Genomic DNA, 16,049 nt, shown 5'->3' on the forward strand with positions numbered 1-16,049 from the left:
TCTTCTATCCCCAATACGCTGATATGTTATTGGGAAACAGCAGTAAAATTAAAACTAATCATCTGAAAAGTGCGGAGTGCTTTTGTATTCAGCCCTCTGAATCAACACTTTGTGGAGCCCAGTTTCATTTAAATTACATCTGCGGTTTTTTTTCCGTACGCCTCCATCAGTTCTGCACATCTGGAAACTGAAATGTTTGCATGTTTTTTTTGTAAAAACAGCTCAAGATCAGAGGGAAGCCATTTTAACACATGAACAGGCTTTGATCTGCTGCAGTTGCATTTTTTGGTCTTCATGATGCTGTTTGTTCCCTTTGCCCTGAGTCTCACATGGCAACATGAAAACTGACTTCAGCAGGAGCAACAGCATGAGAGGCTGTTTGAGAAGTTAAAATCAGAAATTAACAAAAATAATGTGAATTATCTGGCCTGTTATATATAAAAATAAAAAGTGGAGGTTCATTTTTCAACATTTTGTCTTTACCATGTTATTAGTAAGTGTCACAGTTCCAATCTAAATATATAACTTGCAACCTAATTATTTAGCTTGCTATCTAAATATATAGTTAGCTAAACATTTAGTTATCAAGCTAAACATTTAGTTTGTCAAATACATATTTGTCTTGCTAACTAGTTAATTTGAAATTAAATATTTAGCCTACTAACTTAATATATAGTTTATAAACTACATATTTAGCTTGGTCAATAGTTAGTTTGCAGCTAACTAATTAGTTAGTAAGCTAAATATGTAGTTTATAATTTAAATGTATAGCTCTAAATATTTAGTTAGCAAGCTACATGTGGCTTATTAACTAAATATTTAGCTTGCTAACAAAAATACTTAGTTTGTAAGTTATTTAGGTTACTAACTAAAGATATTGTTCTGAGCTTAATATTTGTTGTAGTTTGCAAACTATATAGTTAGCTTGCTAACTAATTATTTAATTAGTAAAATATTTAACTTAAACATTTGAAATGTATAAAATAATGAATAACAAGGTGAAAACATGACTTTGATAAATCAACCTCCATATATTTTCCTCTCATAGAAAGCTAAATAACTATTGCTGTAAATGTTTAATTGTTTAGCTTTACAATCGGCTGCCGGTAGAAAACCACCAGATTATCATTGTCTTGAATCTCATCTTAAATCAGGTTTTTGCAGCTAATAAAAGTGACCAGCATTATGACAGAAACGTTGGAGATCCTGTGCAGCAGAGAGAGTGTTTTGGCTGCTGCGCCCACTTTGGGGCGTCATGCATACCAGGCTGAGGGGTTGAGCTGGAACCAGGGGACAAACAGATCTTATGACCGTCATCCTGCAGCTGCTGCCGCCGTTTAACATTCAGACAGCAGCTATTTCACAGAACGACACCCAGAAGCGGCGCAGCTTTTAAAACCAAGTAAATATTTTGATCATTCAGGTGGCATATAGTAAAAAACACAAGAAAAAGTCAGCAAAATATAAAACATTTAAAAGTCCGGAGTGTTGCTTAACGAGATGCCAGAGGCATGTCACGCTGCGAATAAATAGCATAACCCAGAGTGAATGCTGGAGTGTTTGTACCGGCCACTGGCATGTTGGAATAAACACAGGCGGCAGCTGTCTAACTAAAACCGTCTTTGCATTTAAACAGCACTCCATTGTTATGCTCTCCAAAATCAGCAGAGTGGAGACTGCTGTGTAAACCGTCCCGCCAAAACTTTACATTAAATTAAACAAGGTTTCCAGAGACGAATTAGTCAGATGAAAATGTTTGAATGTTGCTGCTGCTTTGTTAAATTAGCTGAAAAATCACAAATAGATTGTAATTACCTTTACTTCCCAACCTCAGTGTGTTTCCTCCAGAGGTTTAAAGGTGACACACCTCCACCTGCAGCAGCAGAAATTAGTTTTCCTTCCTCACATCACTCTGCTGCTTTTCTTCTTCTTCGTATAATTATGATTTTTTAAATCATAAATATCTTCCCCCCTCTCTCTGTTTCCCTTTGCCCCTTCAGCCAGCTTGTTGCTCCCCTCACTGAAACTCAGGCCTGGCCCAAACCCATGGCATCTGTTGGAGGGACGAATCCAGGTAGCTGATTGGCTGGAGGCTGGACTGACACGCCCATATTTGGGCAGGCAGAGGCGGAGCCGCCTCACAGCGATTACAAGAGGGAGGAAGACAGGAAAAGTTTGACAAAGCAGCAGAACCAGCTTGTTTAGAGAACCGCTCATCATCACAATGAAGATGCTTTATATGATTAAACAGAAATTAATGAAAATTTAAAATGACAACTTAAAGGAGCTTTAATTAATCATGTTTTATTTGTGCAAACTGCTGGATTTAAAGGGGCAGCACTGTGTTTTCCAGCCACATTATGCTATTTTATAACAGAATCAAGTAACTATGTTAACTTCAGTTGTTATAAAAAATATTATATATATATATATATGTATATTTACATTTTACTTCCTGATTTAATGCCCTGAAATTGGGCCTCTGTCTCTTTAAAAGCTCCTGCTTCACCTTCAGGAAGTCATCACATCATGGCTCCTCTATTAACCCTTTCACAACATTTTTACCAGCATTTCACAGAGAAGTAGCACCTATAATGAGCTCAGCAGATCCACCAGGTGTTTGCTAATTGCTGCTGGTTAGTCTGAAGGAACTGCGTGGGGGAGGAGCTTCATCCTCGAAGGCGGGGCTACGTCCACCGAGGTGTTTTGAACAGCTGAATGGTTGTGATGAAGATTAAAGAATTTCTTAAAGATCAAATCAAAACTCCTGGTTTGATTTTCATTAGAGAAAAACATCATAAAATGATTTAAGCTAAAAAAAGTACAATTTACAAAACGCTGCCTCTTTAAGGGACTTAAGGCTACAATAACACAGCAGGCAAATGTGACCTATGTCCAACTTTTTTACGGTGTAAAAGAATCCGATTTGTTCCGATTCAGTACAACCAAAAAAAGGCAAAAATTTCCACTAAAAATCTCAGAAATTTTCTAGGGAAAATGTGGAAATTTTTTGACTTTTTAAAATTTCAAAAGTCAAAAGTCTTTTTTTTTTTTTTTTTTGAAACTCAGAAATGTCCAGGTTTTGTTCTCGAATTGTTTTTTAGATAAGTCTCAGAAATTCTGCAGAAAAATCTTGGAGAAATTTTTAATAGTCGAAAAAGTACATGTTTTTTCCCAGAAAATTTCAGAGATTAATATCAAAATTTCTGAGTTTTTTTCTCACAAATGTTCAGCTTTTGGAGCTCAGAAATTTTCCATTTTTTCCTAAATAATCTCAAAAATTTTGAGTCAAAGATTTTCGACATCTATAAATCAAAAAATTCAGATTGTGAGATTAATTTCAAAATTTCTGATTTTTTTTTCTCCAAAATTTATGACTTTTCAACGTCAGAAATTTTCATGATTTTTCTAGAAACTTTCTGAGGTTTTTTTGGCAGAAATTTACTCCTTTTTTTACTCTGTACATGCTGCCACAGTAATTTATGCTAATGATGAGTGTAGATGAATATCTGTTTGTTACACAATTCTTTGTCTTTCTGTACTCAAACTTACAGCAAAAGTCACTGATTAATTACACATTTTTCTCTAGATATGTAGTATTTTTCTCAAAGAAGGATTTGTGGATTTGTATAAAATAATAAAAAACTGATTTTACTGAATTAGATAATACTGCTTTAGTGCACAGCAACTCTCTGGGTAGGAAGTTATTTTAAGGCAAATAGCTGAAAATAGAAACAGAAGGCCTTGGATCTTATTTTAGAGGGAGTGTGATGCATTTAATGGAGGCAGCTGCTGCTGCGAGCCGAATGATTTATTTTATGAGTTTATCTCTGACTAAATTTCTGCTTGGCAGTGTGAATCCCAGTACAGCATGTGACCCAGACAGGGATGGTTATTAGTAATACATTATTTATTCAACCAAACGTAGAGCCAAGCAAAAGGAATATTGTTGCTGTTTGTTAATTAGGACCATTTAACGGCACAGAGAGACCCCACTTTTGAATCAAACTGTGAGAAAGTAAAAGATTCCCAACCCAACTGAAACTGTTTTCAATAAGACAGCGTTTTAGGAAATGAGAGATAGGAACAAAATAGAGGAGGGGCAAATTTCCACCATAAAAATCTGAAATGTTGATTAACCTGAGAAACCTTTGAGAAAAATTTTGAAAATGTCTGAGCTCCAAAAGTTTAAAATTTGCAAAAAGAAAAAAAAAATAGAGCTTGAAATTCATTTTACGCATTTTCTAGAACACACTTGGAAAGTTTCTGATTATTAAAAGTCAAAAACTTTTCACTTTAGGCAATTTTCATTAGTTTCATGAGTTTTATATTGAAAAACTGATTTGCCTGATTTTGCCATTTTTTTTATTTATATGAATTTCTGTCAATTTTGTCCTTAAAATGCCAAAATGTCCACTTAACTTTATATTTCATCCATCTGTGTAATTTTTAAATATTAAATGATTGATAATTTGGTCAGCTACTCAGTAACTGAGTTAACGTTTTACCAATTACTCTTAGCTGAGTAAAAACATGTTAGTGCTGCTCTTCCTCTTCCTCTTAAATCCGTCCAGCAGCCGGTTTGTAAGGGAGGAGATGCTGTCAGCACAGATCGGGCCGCCAGCTCTCTGTCAGCTAACATGGTCTTTGTTTCAATCCAGCTCCCACACAAAGCCTGGATTTACAGGCCTGGGACCCGAAACAAGAGCTGGAGTCACAGGGAGGCAGAGACTGGGAGTCTGATCGCTGTAAAATATCATTTTTTAATTATTTATAGCTAAATTACCTTGAATGTTTTCACAGGTGGTTAGAGAAACCAAAAGTTTTACTCAAGTAAGAGTAAAAAGTATTTGGCAAAAAGTCAACTCAAGTACTGAGTAACTGATCAAATTATCATTATTTAATATTTAAAAATTACATCATCAGATGGACCAAAATATAAAGTGTAAATTTTGGTATTTTAATGACAAACATGACCAGTTCTTTTAATAAAACACTTCTGAAACTTTAACAGAAACTGCAGGTGTGAGTCTGTGTCTGGTGAAGTTTTGGTTAAAACATGTTAGTGTTTCATTCAGAAGTTTTACTCAAGTAAGAGCAGAAATACTTCATAATAAAATTACTCAAAGGACAGTGTAGTAAAAATATTTTTTTTCAAAAAAGTTACTCAAGTAAATGAAGCTGAGGCAGAGAGAAGGAGTTTGATTGTCTGATTACTATAAAACATCACTTTTTGTTATTTTAAATGACTTATATTTAAATTATTTTGATTATTTCACACGGCGGTGTCTTATTTTTACCGGTGAGGCGTGCAGGTCTCACCAGAACACAACTCTGCTGCCACCAGCGCTTAAACCAGCCAGAAAATCAGAGCTGGCTGACAGTGTGCAGCTTCCTGTTTCCAACTGGGACCACTAGGTGTCGCGGTAGAGCAGCAATCAATGAACCTGATGAAAAACCAAATGTCACCAACAAACGGTGCATTTGTTCCCAAGCAAGGTAAATGTAGTTAAATAAAACTGGCAAAATAACAACTGAAATTGAGAAAATGGTAATTAATGGAGAAAAATTATAACTAACTGGAACTATAATGTGAGTTTATAAAACTACGTAAACATACTGAAATAATTGATATAATATCCTTCATTTTCGTGCCTATAAATCTATGTGTTAGTTTTTTGAATTGATGTGAAATTGATTTTTATTTTCCCAACCAGTTTACGTCAGCTGTTGATAAATCACGGCGCTCCATAATCCTCCTGGTGGCGCTAATGCTAGCACGTAAAATGAAAAAGCTGGGAGAAAATGCCAGAGTTTGTTGATTGTCGAACAATAAATGGGTACAGTTTTTTAAAATAATATCTTCTGTTGAGTATTTATTATGCAATCAATGTAAACATAATCGTAAAACAATACCTTTTGAATTCTGCACCAAAAAATAAACCAATGTATGAAGAAACTAAAACTACGACCATAACTAATAAAAGTTAAATGGAAACAATATTTAACTAACAAAAACTAGCAATCACTGTAAAAACTAATTAAAACTAATTGAATTAGATGAAAACAAAAAGCCACAATGAAATAAAACTAAACTATAATAAAAACCCCAAAATTAAAAAAAGTAACTGAAATCATCCACGTATTTTCAGAGTCGTTGCTGATGTTGATGCTTTCTCCAGAAGCAGTCAGTCTTTCAACCAATCTGAAGAGGCCTCTGACTGAAGACTGCTGCTGTATGTCTCATACAACCGTCATGACAAGCTAACAGCTCAAAGACAGCAGTGTCCTGGTTGACACCATCAGTTGTTAGCAAGGTCTGCTAATCCATCGCCTTTACTTTAGATCTCTAACTGGTAGCCTGGTTAGAAAGCTGGACAGAGAGATGTTGGAGTCGGGGATTTGGTCTCTGAACATTATGATGGATGGAAGGGACGGTTTGAACTTCCTCCTTCTCTCTCTGCTCTGCATCCATAAAGCTTCCTATTCAACTCTTTTGGGGACTGGGGTCAGAGTTCAAGTATTATTTGAGCTTTTCAGATGCTAATCAGCTAATCCCAATTGTAAAATAAATACCTTGTTTCCACGGTTACACATTATAACAACTGATGCTCCCACACCTCCCTTTTTTAACAACATAATTTATTCAAATAAAACAGTAGGGCTGAAACTATTAATCGGATTAATCAGATTAATAGTGATTAATCAATTATTGAAATAATCTTCAACAAATTTAATTATTGATTATTTACAAGATTATACAAATAGTACATAAAGGCTGTTTACTCTAAGAAAAACAACATACTCAGAACTCCAATTAAGCCAAAACTGTTCAAAAAATACATTTTGAATTTAAGATAAAAAAAGCATATTTGTCTGTAAATATGTTCCATCCAGAACCAGATGTGGGTGAAGTAGCACTACTTCAAGGCACTTTTACTAAGGTAAAAGTAAAAAGTACAATTTTCCAAAATGTTACTCAAGCAAATGTAAATGAGTAAATACTTTCCATCTCTACCAAAACTCCTCAAGTACCAAATTTAGCTTCACCTGGTTAAACTCTGTAAAAAAAATCATGTTAAGCATCTTTTGCTATCTAATTATTAATCAGTTAATATAAAAAATAGTTTATATAGAGCCTTTCACACGGTGATGTTAGAAATATTTTTCATTCTTTGGTACAAATGATCAAGTGTTTACTAAAAGAACACCAGATTGTTGCATTTTAGGGGATCATGATGTGAGGCTGTTTTTCAGGGGTTTACCTTGGGAATATGAGATAGTTCAACATACAAACATGTTTGGTCTATTTTCTGCTCCCAACTTTCGTTTCATGTGTGGATTTCATTTCCTGACCCCAGCCTGCACTTTGGAATGAGTTAGAGCGGATACTGTATACAGGCCTTATCGCCCAACATCAGTGTCTGACCTCAGAAATGGTCAAAAACTAAACAAATCTGCTGAAAGAAACAAGCTACCATATCCTTACTTTCTGCATCCAGATTTCTTTGGTGGGAGCTGCTAGACATTTACTAACATAAATGCAGCCAAAGAACAAACACAAAGGACAACTGAAAACACAAACACTCAGGAAACAGTCATTGTCTGTTAGGCTCCTGACAAACAGGAAAATACTTCACATGTCCAAAGTTCCCCAAATTTGACATTTTGCAAGAATTACGCCAGTTTTTGCTTTAATAAACTATTAGCTATATACAGAGGCTCATCAGACCCAGCCTTTATTTTGATAGTCCGCTTCCGCTCACAGGCAACTAAATTTGCATATCAGCTAAATATTTAGCTTGGTCAGAACTAAGCTAATTACTTAGATATGCACTAAATAGTTGTGGAACTAATTAGTTGTTAGCTATTTAGTTGTTAGCACACTAAATAGTGAGTGTGAAGCTAACTAAACAGTTAGCAAGCATGCTATTACATATTTAGTTTGTAACTAAATATTTGATTTTTAAACAAAAATATTTATTGTGCTAATGAAATATTTACTTTGCAAGCTAACTGTTTAGATCAGATCTAAATAGTTTGGTTCCATACTAAATGTTTAATTCTGAGTAAGCTAAGGATTTAACTTGTTAATTAAATATTTAGTTTGAAGCTAAATATTAGGATTGTAAATTCAATAGCTAGCTTAATAATGAAATATTTAGTAAAGAAGCTAGCCATTTAGTTTGGAGCTAAATAGCTAACTTGCTTATCGTCAACAAATTAAATATTTACTTTGAAACTAACCCTAACCCTAAAATTAACGGAAAACCCACGTGTAGAAACAGCTGAGTACGTTTGTTTTTCAACAAATAAGAAAAGAAATCACTCTTTTACTATCTATACCTTTAAATGTTATCTAAATATAAATCGAGTATTACCTGTATCGGAGGAAGGTGTCCAGGTGACTCTGAATATCCCACGCAGACACTCGCACATGGTCCGCAGCAGGAGGCCCAAAAGGAGGCGATGAACCGGGGGAGCAGCCCACACGCAGGCTGGGAGAGCTGTGGGAGGCCGGTGGGTGTCGGAGGCGATCAGAGGGTCGGTTTAACTGTTTGGGTCAGAGTGACACTGAGCTACACCGTCAGCATGGATACTGAATAGCCAGACGATGACAGAGAAAGAGGGAGGAGAGTACCATGGATGGAGGGATGCGGTACCGATTCACAGAGGTGGGCAGACTTAGCCAAAACCTGAACTCAAGTAGCGCTACTTCCACATATTTTTACTCAAGAAGTAAAAGTAAAAAGTAGCCACCCAAGAAATTACTCAAGTATGAGCTAGAAAAAAGCAAATAGTACTGAGTAACTGTAACAAGTAACTGATTCTGGAGTTTTCTTTCAGCTTTAGCTGCCGCCATTTTGTGGCAGCGTAGCGCCGCCAGACGGAGTGCCGTAATTTGCCGACAGCTGACGTAAACTACTTGTAGGGGGCAATTAATTTCACATCAGTTCAAACAGTTCAAAAGGATAATAAGTAGATTGATAAACACAAAAATGAACGATATTATATCTGTAAGTTCTGAATGTTTTAGTTACTTTATAACCGCATAATATAGTTCTGCTAGCAGAGGTGGGCAGAGTAGCCAAAAATTGTACTCAAGTAAGAGTACCACTATTTCAACATATTTTTACTCAAGGAAAAGTAGGGTTAGGGTTATCAAATTATAAATTATTTAATTTTTAAAAAATGCATAACTAGGCAGATCAAAAATATAAAGTGAAAAGGAAGTTTTGATATTTTAAAGACAAATTGACAGTGATTAATTCAAGTACCAAAAAAATAACAAAATCAGGAAAAATAAAATTTTCCCAAATCAGTTTATTTCATTAAAAACTCACGAAACTTTAACAAAAACTCCAGATGTGAGTCTGTGTCTGGTGAAGTTTTGGTTAAAACATGTTTGTTTTTCATTCAGTGTAGAAAATCCAGAAATTTTACTCAAGTAAGAGAAGAAATACTTCATAATAAAATTACTTAAAGTACAGCGTAGTAAAAATACTCTTAAAAGTAAAATTTTTCCAAAAAAATTACTCAAGTACCGTAAATATAACTGAGTAACTGTAACTAGTGTGCTCATTTATTAGTAACAAATGATTAATTTCACTTTTCTTATCAAATCAGCTGACTGGGATACGTAGTTTGCTTTCATGTCTGTTTATAAGTGTTTGTTAGAAATAAAGATGTATAAAGGCAGAGCAGGAGCGTATTAGCAGTAGTGGACAGTCAGCAGTTTGAGGTGACGTTTGCCAAAGCGGCAAACCGGCTCCTTTGTCTGCTGCTGCCGGGGGCTTTATCTGTGGCCCAGCAGGGCCTTGTTTCTGGGCTTAGAGCGGCTGGACTCTGGGTGTTATTCAGACAAAATGACTGCAAACTCACCACAAGCCCGGCAGCTCGGCTGGCTGATCATTTGTGATGATTTAAGTCTGAATTAGGAGGGAAACCGAAGACTTAAACCGTTTTATTTTTTTATCTTATGTGGTCCAACTTGTGTTTGACCACAGGGATTTATTTTTATTTTTTTTGCTAAATAAATAAGTATTTTCACTTCATCTTTTCTCCTCAGTGGTGAAGTCAGTTGTGTTAGTGCTCTAATAGCAAAGCTAATTTTTTCAACTTTGAAAACATTTAGCACGCTTAGCTCCCAGAAAATAAATTTTTTTGGTAAAAATCCTAAAACGCAATTTTTTTCAGCTGTTTTGTAAACTTTTAGATGGAAAACATTCAACATTTGTGTTGAAGTTTTGTTTATTGAATGTTGAAAATTCAGTAAACAAACATTCATGCTCTTATTTTGAAAGGGGTGGTGGCAGTTTACGTAGCAGCTCATTTTCTTCTCCTAATTGTCTAAATATGCAGAAAGATTATAATTATTGATTTATTGCAATCAGAGGACATATGAAAAGTGTTATGAAAAAGCATTTTCTTACCTAACAAACTTTATGCTCACAAACAACTGTTGTGGCCTGGCTGTTTGCTCCCTGCTCAAGCTGTCAATCGTAGCGACGTTTAGCTTTATTGTCCTTTTCCCTCATTTTTGTTTTGTTTTGTGCCTTAAATCTGAGTTTAAGGCACAAAAGGAAAGAAAAAGGTTATAAACTTTTGTTTCTTCTTCATATTTCCAAAAGCTCATAGAGGAAGCTTGTAGCAAAAGTGCTCAATTCATCCTTTTCCTGTGTTGCCAAATAATAGCAATTAATTTTTTTTAATTGTTTATTTATTAAATAATTTCTTTATGTAAATAATAAACAATTAAGAAATAATTGTGAATTATTTCTTAATTATTAAAGAACTAAATAACGTTCATTAGAAGCAATAAAAACTAATTTATTTCTGTTTTAAGGATTTTAGGTTTATGATGATATATTGGGTTTAATTAGATAATAGTAAAAAGTATTCATGCTTACTTTTGGACACAAACCTTCGCTTTCCGCTTCATTTTAAGATTTATTTTTTTAAGTTGTTTTTCCCTTTTTTAATACGAAACTGAAGGGAATAAGTGAAGATTGGTCTGTGCTGTTTGTGTGCAATAAGCCTCAGATAATCCGAACAAACTGCAGAGTGGCTGATAGCTGAGTCATGTGCAAACGTTTCCTTTCTGCTGAAACCCTGAAAATCCTGTGGCTTTAAGAGACGGTGGCTCAGATGGATCAAACAGTGTTTCTTCTCATCAGTCGCAGCTTAAACGTCTCATCTTCAGCTCCTTTCTTCTTCTCTGCTGCTCACAGGAATCGTTTGCTTTAAGACACAAAACCTTTAGGCTGCCAAAAATAGGAGCAGCAGCACAAATGGAAAACATGCCACTAAAAAGCTTTGTAGTTTATTCATCCTTATTGTTTTTATTTAATTCATGAGAAGGACTGGCAGCCAATCAACCACTGACCTACACAGATAAGTGAGAATACAAAATGGGAGGATGGAAAAAAAATGTAAAGGGTTAATTTTCTACCCAAAAAATCTCAGAAATTTTCAAGAAAAAATTTAGAAATTTTTGAGTTTGAAAGATTGCTAGAAAAAAACTCAGATATTGATTTTAATTTACAAAATTTTGTAGAAAAAACAATGAAATCTCTGAGCTTGGAAAGTTGCAAATTTTCTATAAAAAAAAACATGGGAATGTCAGCTTTAAAGGCAAATATTTGCTAGAAAAAAATCAGAAAATTCTGAGAAATTTCAGAAATTTTTCCTAGAAAATGTTTGGGTTTGAAAAATCAAAAAAGAAAAAAAAATGCTAGAAAAAAACTCTGGAATATTTGAGACAAAACAAAGAAATTTCTGACTTTGAATAATCTATTTTTTTTTACTTTTCAAAGTCAGAAACGTGTTTTTTAATTTCTGAGATTAATCTCAAAATTCCTTATTTTTCTCTGTCAAATTTTCTACTTTTCAATTTAGTTTGAATTAAAGTTACCATTTTAGCATCAGCTTCTACTAGATGAAAAGTAGAAGCTTTAGCATTAGCACCACATGCTACTGCTGTAGCATGTGGTACTTTAGCATTAGCAGAACTGATCTTGGTGCTTTAGGGTTGACCAAAATAACTTTTTAGGTAACGCCACTCCAAATTACCAAAATAAAAGCATCTACTTGGTAACTTATTTCCCGCGTCCGTTGTTGCACAAACATAAAGTCAAACTCTGGTTGGTACAGGTGGATCATTGAACTGTCTCTGCTGCATGTAGATGCCCATAAATGCAAATTAATAAAACAAATAAAACAAGTCACAAAGTCCATTGAGTAAATTTGCATTTAATATCCCTCTTGTGCAAACATGTATTTTATACAGAATAAATAGCAGAGAGCTGCCGACTTAGAAGGACAGAAAAGGTTCGGGGTGGATCTGCGGTTCTGATGCTCCTGATGCCTAGAGAGAAGGAAGAGCAGCGATCAGGTTTTCATCTGGAAGGATTTAACACTGTAAAAATGATTTCATCCTTGCTGTGTTTCAACCTTCATTTAGTTATTCTGTCATGTTCTCCGAACTGCAGGGCTAATGCTCATTTTACAGATTCTATTTCTGAATGACTGAGATGAGATGAGATCAAATCTACAACGGAAAATTTGACTTTTTTAACTCTGAAATTCCCAATTTTATTCTAGAAAAGTTTGAATAGTTGAAAATTTGCCAGAAACAAACTCAGAAATGTTGACATTAATCTCAGAAATTTTCTAGAAAAAACTTGGACATTTTAGAGTTTGTAAAGGTGCAAATGTGGTAGAAAAAAATCCTCAGAAATTACTAAAGATTCCTGGGTTTTTTCTAGCAAATGTTTAAATTTTCAAATTCAAAATTTCCTTATTTTTTTTCTATAAAATTTCTGCAATTAATATAAAAATTTTAGATTTTTCTTGCAAATTTTTGAGATTAATCACAAAATTTCAGTTTTTTTTCTCACAATTTTTTTTTGACATTTCAAACTCAGAGTTTTCTTTGTTTTGTTTTTTCAAGAAATTTCGACTTTTTCAATTCAGAAATATTTTACTATTTCTTAGAAAATTTGTGGGATTAATCTCAAAATGTCAGTTTTTTATTTTGGAGCAAATTTACTCCTCTTAATTTTTTTCTGTCTACAACGGCTCTAATACGCTGTTGTACGTTTCAGCTTCATGTAACATGAAACTGAAATGTTCCGTGTTCAGATAAGAGTCTTTTCAGTTCACGTTACCTAAGCAAAGAGATTAAATACATCCACTAAACAAAAGGCTGTGTTTTTATTTTCCTCAGACTTTAAATTGATCAGAATCAGACGTAGTTCAGTTTTTCAGTGTGGTGGAGTTTGTTTCACCTCCAAACATCTGGCAGGTAAAAGTGAGCGAGTCAGAGAGGAGGAGCCACCGGTTGCTGTTTGCACCCTCGTCACCGCGTCTGTCCACCGGCAGGACGGAGCGGCAATTAAAGTGCAGAGAAAATAAAACAAAAAATAAACAGGAAAATAGATTTAATTTGACTTTACAGAAGTGGACTTCCTGTGGAGGTTAGCCAATCAGATTTCAGGGTCAATTTAAAGAGCTGAAAATGAGTCTGAAATAACTGAATAATACAAACTATTGATTTTAGTTTAAATACTTTTATTTATTTCCAGTTTTATCTTAATTTTTACAAGTCTGGTTCATTATTCGGTGATTTATTAATTCATCCATTCATTTGTTTAATGATAATAGTTTGAGATTCACTGTAAAAACCTCTGATTGTTACCTGTTGTACCAGAAGATTTTTCATCACTTCCTGTAAAGAATCCTCCACACTTCCTGGTAAAGGAAAATATAAATTAAAAAAGTAACTCCTCTTATACTTCTTATATTCCTCTTGTCTAACTGGTTGCTTAAATCTTGAGAAAGCTCCAATGTTTGTGACATTGTAAACTTGTAGAAAACATTTGGAAACTTTCCCAGGACTCCCAGAAATAACTGGTTTGTTGAGACAAGATGGCTGAATGTTGGCGTCAAAGGAGCGTTTTATCTTTGGCTCGGCGTATTTAAACCCCACTTTGCTCACCTCGGGTCAGATGTGTTTATCAGCAGAGACTGGGTGGTCAGGCGATTAGACACACCCAGAGCCAGGGGTCAACAGCTGACCCTCCAAAACGCCCACAACCAATTACAGGCAGCAACTGGGAGTTTAAACTCCGGCAGTGATGTCACGACTTTGGGGAGTTTAGTTGCTTACATTTCTAGTTTATTCTCTTAAATTTATAGTTTATTAATTTCTAGTTTATTATCTTAAATTTTTAGCTTACTGTCTTCAATTTTTAACCTTTATCTGTCAAACAGCTATAAGGGAAAAATAAACCTGCACCAACAGCGCCCATAAGTGTTTGAAATCTGCTACTGCACCCAGAAAAACAAAAAACAAACAAACTGAAAACTATAAGATACTGGAAATCAGGAGATATTAAAACTACTGAATAAAACTGTTTTTCTTTCATTAAGGATTATATAAGCAATATATCACATCTAATGTTGTTTAAAATTGTCCATAAAACGGCAAAAATATACAAATATACTTCTGATTTGTTTTAAAACTTCAAACAACTTTCTGTTAAATATTTTGGATATGGAAAACTGAAACTGACATAAAGAAAAATAAAAACAAAAATATATAAACCAATAGCCTTAAAATGCACCAGTTCATTTAAAAAATTGATAACTTTGCCTGATGTTTTAGAAATAAATTGACTTTCATTTTTTTCAGTTTAGTTCTAACAACTTTGAAATAAGACAAAAATAAGTTAGAAGTAACGTTTCAGCCAAATACAGCAGCCTGTTTGAGTCGATAATTTTTGAACATTGATGAAAAAGTAGCTTCCCTAGCAGATTATCTTATTTATGACAAGACATTTTTGCCAAGCTGTAAGACAAATAATCTGCCAGCGGAACCGGGTTGCTAGGTGACGGGCGGGGCCTCGAGGGGTTGCTAGGCAACGGCGCGGTGGCCGTGAAACATGAAATGTGAAATAATCTGCCAGAAGAAGCAGGCATTTTTAATTAATAATAAATGAATTATTGACATAAGCTCCTATGTCTTTCTGAAAACTTGTACGTTAGTTTCGTCTTATTTCAAATGTTATAAGATATTTAAACTAGAAACCAAAAATACTTTTTTTCTTAAAACCAAAATGACTTTGTTTTCCAGTGAATAACGGTTGACAGCGGTGTTTCAGGTCTGTCTGACTATATTATTAATTTACTGACTGGGTAAATCATCTTAAGAAAACATAAACCATTGTTGGAGTTTGATTATTGTGCTAAAAAAATTACCTAATTTCTAATCAGTAGCTGATGAATTAACCCCTTCATGTGTTTTTTCTTGGTGGAGAAGTTGGAGGAACTCCGTGAACACGGTGTTCCCAGCAGAGGCGGGGGATCCGCGGGCGGTTCACCTGAACACAGCCGCTGAAACGAGGACGGAGACATTTAATTGACTAAACTTGTCAAAAAGCGTTAAAAGTGGTTTAAAAACATCAGATTTTTATATTCCAGGTTATTTTTTATTGTGAACCCCATGCAGTTTGTAATGATTTACCTTCATTTCCTTGGAAAAGCCGTCCTTCTTTTGGAAATCTACCGGCAAAGTTCGGAGAGTTTTGCGCACCGAAACGCAGCAGCATCGGTTTTCCGCGACTTTTACTTCATTTTATCGCAGAATCGGAGAAAGTTGGTCCCCGGGGGAGCGGAGCGGTGGTGGTCCCGGGCTGTGCACCGCCATGTCCGCCTCCGTGTCGCTCCTCCTCCGGGTCCGCTCGGATCAGACGGAGGTTCGGAGGCAGAAACAGCCAGAAGGTCTGACCGACCGCAGCAGCTGCACCGGGATCAGCCGCTATTTTAGGGACTCTACACACAAAAAGCCGCTGCAACCTGATACGTACAACCATATCTACAGTCCGACGCATTCAGATGGGTAGTAACTAGTTACATTTACTCAGCTACCCTTACTTGAGTAACTTTTTTTTACTGTTAATTTATGAAACCCATATTAAATATTTAGTTTGAAGATTTAGCTTGAAAACTAAATATTTAGTTCACAAGCTAAATATTTATATCTGCAA

The 16,049-nt window shown here is 34.9% G+C and overlaps 1 protein-coding gene and 1 long non-coding RNA gene across 4 annotated transcripts in view; both read right to left on the reverse strand.

Moving 5' to 3' along the window:
- prx (periaxin) overlaps window positions 1-2,048 on the reverse strand; it is a 26,834-nt gene extending 24,786 nt beyond the window's left edge. For both annotated transcript variants that reach the window (XM_014993182.2, XM_088011626.1), the window contains exon 1: window positions 1,816-2,048. The gene's annotated coding sequence lies outside the window, so the exon portion shown is untranslated. The remainder of the gene's footprint in view (window positions 1-1,815) is intronic.
- Window positions 2,049-12,236: 10,188 nt separating this feature from the next.
- LOC106921472 (uncharacterized) lies at window positions 12,237-15,821 on the reverse strand. Of its 2 annotated transcripts, XR_015765041.1 has the most exons (5): window positions 15,527-15,821; window positions 15,262-15,396; window positions 13,700-13,752; window positions 13,290-13,369; window positions 12,237-12,367 (listed from the first exon to the last, which is right to left on the reverse strand). It is a non-coding gene; the product is annotated as an uncharacterized LOC106921472 (long non-coding RNA). The 2 variants fall into 2 exon arrangements; XR_015765040.1 differs by having other exon boundaries at window positions 12,237-13,369; window positions 15,527-15,817.
- Window positions 15,822-16,049: the final 228 nt, after the last annotated feature.

The sequence above is a fragment of the Poecilia mexicana genome, unplaced genomic scaffold (genome assembly GCF_051168715.1).
Source record: "Poecilia mexicana isolate PSO_F unplaced genomic scaffold, ASM5116871v1 scaffold_13, whole genome shotgun sequence".
NCBI lineage: Eukaryota > Metazoa > Chordata > Actinopteri > Cyprinodontiformes > Poeciliidae > Poecilia > Poecilia mexicana.